The sequence below is a fragment of the Porites lutea genome, chromosome 2 (genome assembly GCF_958299795.1).
Source record: "Porites lutea chromosome 2, jaPorLute2.1, whole genome shotgun sequence".
NCBI classification, from domain to species: domain Eukaryota; kingdom Metazoa; phylum Cnidaria; class Anthozoa; order Scleractinia; family Poritidae; genus Porites; species Porites lutea.
The window spans coordinates 46,354,309-46,358,420 of record NC_133202.1 but is presented as its reverse complement, the minus strand read 5'-3'; the positions used below and the strand labels follow the sequence as shown (position 1 = coordinate 46,358,420).

The following is a 4,112-nucleotide window of genomic DNA, read 5'->3' as shown; positions in this document are numbered from 1 at the left end:
GACAAACCGAAACGTACACTATCGAAGATGAACTGAACATCGATGGATCGATAGAGGTAAGCATGTTTTAGCTATGTTTTTAAACTAGGAATTATTTTGAATGAATAATAAAACAGTTATTGAATTCGGCTTTCGTATCATATGAAGAATTATGGAGATCTCGGAGGGTGTTATCCGCCTCGGCCTACGGCCTCGACAGATAACACCCTCCTCGATCTCCATAATTCTTCATAAGATACTCAGCCTCATTCATTAACTGTTAATTATTTTGCCAATAAAAAGTTATTTGTTAATAATTGGCTAATTGCTCAGCCACTTCAATTTGAATTCGTTAAACTTTGTACCTACGGATTCAAGCATATCAAGATGTAGCCTGAATTTCATCCGATTACTTCGGGTCGTTATTACTCCCTCAGAAGAGAAAACGACTCGAAGCAATCGGATGAATTTCAGGCTAATCAAGATGGAATCTTCACTTTTCTACTGATGAACGGCCTGAATGTGTTAAAAAAACTACCATAGCTTCCTTGACAACGGTTTCTCTTCAGGTCACTAGACGCTACAATCGACTCTCTCTTAACGGATACCTCTATAAGACAGACAGCTCTGTAAAACTAACACCCAAAGTTCTCCCTGCTCATCTCTCTAAGATTGCCTCACACTTAATACAAATTTGTCATTACAACTCGGTGTTCCACGAACGGTTCCTTTGTCCTTTTTTTTATTTCAAGTTGTCCATTACTTTACAGAAAAAAGAGATATCATTATTAGGAAAAAGGCATTTTGCACTGTTTTAAGGGTTCGCCTACAAAGTGTCCGTGTACGACATCTAAGAGATTCACGATGACCCATACGCCCATAAACAATACATTCAAGATTGCTACTAAAGTATGTCGTTTCCACTGAAAACGCCATACAGCCATTACAGCCATGTTCTGATATCGAGTCTCAATCGCTAGAGAAACGCTGATGAAAAACCATTCTATTACCAGCATGACTGAAGTGGAGATGGCAAACTCTTGAATTATGCTTGTGACAGCAGTCGTTTCTAGAAAGATCAGTTGGTACATGTAGAGGGAGCCATTGACAGCAACTATAGCGGTTGATTCGTACAACATACTCATGATAGCTACATCGGCCACAAGTCTTTCTCGGCGAGGTGTTCGAAAACTTCCCCATGGAGATGCCTTTCTTGTCCGAAGCGAATGACAAACGTAATCAATCACAACTATGGTACTTCGTTCTACGACTTCTGAAGCACCGTGAATTATTCCAAGAATTGCGATGGATTGTAGACTGTTAAGTTCCGCTTGTAAACCACGGACCATTATCGCTGACACAAAATACAAAGGTGCTAAAAGTACGTACGAATATCCCGGATGCGTGATGTTCCATAGACGCTGAACACAAATTCGTGAAGCGGCCTTTACTACCAGCCCAGCAAGAGGAGAAAAAAGGGCAATAACCAGCTTTCTTTCTTCTTTCTTTTCTTTGTTGTAAGCTCGGTAAATGAAGTACTTCATGCAAAAACCCAAAATAACACAGCAAATAGTAGAAGCAGACATTTAACAAAGCAGGAGTAGTCGTTTTTGTTTTGATCGATTTAAAAAGTGACGTGCCACAAGATAAAACTGCAACATTGAACTGAATACCCAAAGAGTATAAACTGGAACAACGTACAAGACAGAAACTGTGAAAAAAGACTTTCCCATAAGTTGCAGTGTTACGCGGTAAAGTGAATCCAGACAGTATATAATGAGACAAGTCTGGAGTAGTTTCCGTTTAAGTCCTTTCAGCTGAAACGAGCGAAACAAGAATAGTAAATTCAAAACCGGAGAGAAGTAAATCAGAGCACAACTGACCACATCGGCAATAGTCCTCATCCACTGTTGGCGCGAAGTCATTTTTTCCTTTTGGTATTCACAATTCATCACTGTTTTATAAATCAGGAAAGCTAGTGCGATGTATATGGTACCAATGCTAATGGCGGCCAGAAGTGAGATCAAAGATCCAATATACATTGAGTCACAAATAGTGTGACGAATAGATGGTCTTAACTTCTTCCAAGCCATTGCTGTCTCTGTATCATCGTTTTGCTGCAGTTCATCGTGCTCCTGTGTAGAACTCGCATTTATAATCCTTATGTTGTGATTGAATGACGGTGGTGATGATCTATTTTCACCGTATTCTTGATAAATTAGTTCTTTCACAGGTTTATAATACCATTCTCGCCCCGTGCTTTCCAGAGGATGGTAGCCTAAAATCTCTGCTGTGTATTCGGGTTCCTCTGGATTGTAGTGCTCGGTTAATCCTCGTGTAAAACCATACACAATGCGGCCAAATGCTTCTATTAGTGGAACGCTACTCATTTTCCTTTGTCAGTAGTAGCAGTGTCTCACTGCATTTTGGCTAGAAGAGCTTGTAAATAGAACACCCGGAAACTTCGTAATTTATGCGGAATAATTAGGAGTAGAAAACGGATGTAGCAGCTCTCCTACTGTGAAACAATGAAGAAGTAATGATAAAGAATGATGTGTTATTGTTTTCTGCGACCAATAAGGAAACACCTTACGCGGAGCTCCCACATTACTGAGGGGGCATTGGGATTTACGGTTTTGCGGTTTTTGTTGCAAAAGACATCGGTTTTTCGGTTTTGGTGGTCATTGCGGTTTCCGGATTTTTCGTTTTTTAGCATCTGGTTTTCGGTTTTCGTGAAAAATACTAGCGGTTTTTGGTTTTTCCCATTTTGTCCTATTTTGGGTTCCGGTTTCTGTCGTTTTGAGCACCACTTCGGGGGTCGAATAGCCGCGAAACGCCAAAGTTATTTAGAGGAATGCGTGACAAAATAAATGTCATGGTAGGGGATCAAGCGTCTCCATTGACGCCCGGCGAGACTTTGAACTCGCAGACCAGGGCGACCATTTGGTCAGTTTGCGAGCTATGGCTTCCAACGTACCTCCCGCGCCAGCAACGGAAGAAGCAATTGTGGATTGTGTTGCGTTTTTTTACGAGGAGGGGAAAGGCGGCAAGAATTTTGGAGAGAAAAACAAATTTATATTAGATGTAAAGTGAAAAGGGAAGAGAGAAGCCTGCAGAAGCTTAAGAATAGTGTTTGGTAAGTCAATCGACAATCATTAATGTCATTATACAGTGAAACCTGTATTAAGCGGACACCGTATTAAGCGGACACCCTCTATTAAGCGGACAGTAGACGAAGTCCCAAAATTTATTTCCCTTATTTACTTTAAATGAAACCGTTATTAAGCGGACACCTCTATTAAGCGGACGCGGACACCTAAAAAGTACGTGAAATAGTCATTTCTATTGTTACCAACCTGTATTAAACGGACACTTGTCACCAAATTCCACTACCCAACATGCCAGACACCGGAAATGCGAAAGATTACCTCGAATTGCCACCCACAACTTTTTCGACTTTTACATTAAAAAACGTTACTTGACGAACTTATTTGATCAGTTCCATAGTACAGTATTTTTTTTTCTATTTCGTTTTGTTTGTATAGAGCTTGTTTCACTCATCTGATTTCTTCAAATTTGAGTTGCAATCTATGTTTATGGTACTATGACCAATCGGTCCACTTTGATAAAGAAATTAATGCAAACGTATATCGTCAAAGTCTCTGGGAGTATTCTTAACATTTCCACTGTTCATTTGAATAGCATTTGACATCTCATATGACGTTATCTATTGAAACCTGTATTAGGCGGACACCCTGTATTAAGCGGACACTACAGCATTCCCCGAGGGTGTCCGCTTAATACAGGTTTCACTGTATTTACATTACAATAGCTTAATCACTATAGTTTATCCCATACATAAAGCTCGTTTACGAAGACTTAATGTCCCTAATAGTCGTAATACATTGAGAATACGCAATATCTAAGCGTACAAGATCGAAGAGAGGTTAAGAGACTCTGTTCACAGGGTAATCAAACACGTTGCACGTTAGACAATCGAGTCTCCAAACTTTCAGGTGTTAGTTATCAAATGGAAATGTTCGATTAGAGATTTTCGATCGAAGTTTCCAGAGCTATAGCTTTTTGCGACTGCAAAATTGCAATTCTAAACACAGGCGGCCCAAACTCATTAC

At 40.0% G+C, this 4,112-nt stretch overlaps 1 pseudogene; it reads right to left on the bottom strand.

Moving 5' to 3' along the window:
- Positions 1-767: 767 nt before the first annotated feature.
- Positions 768-2,410, bottom strand: LOC140927093 (uncharacterized; annotated as a pseudogene).
- Between the last annotated feature and the right edge of the window lie 1,702 nt (positions 2,411-4,112).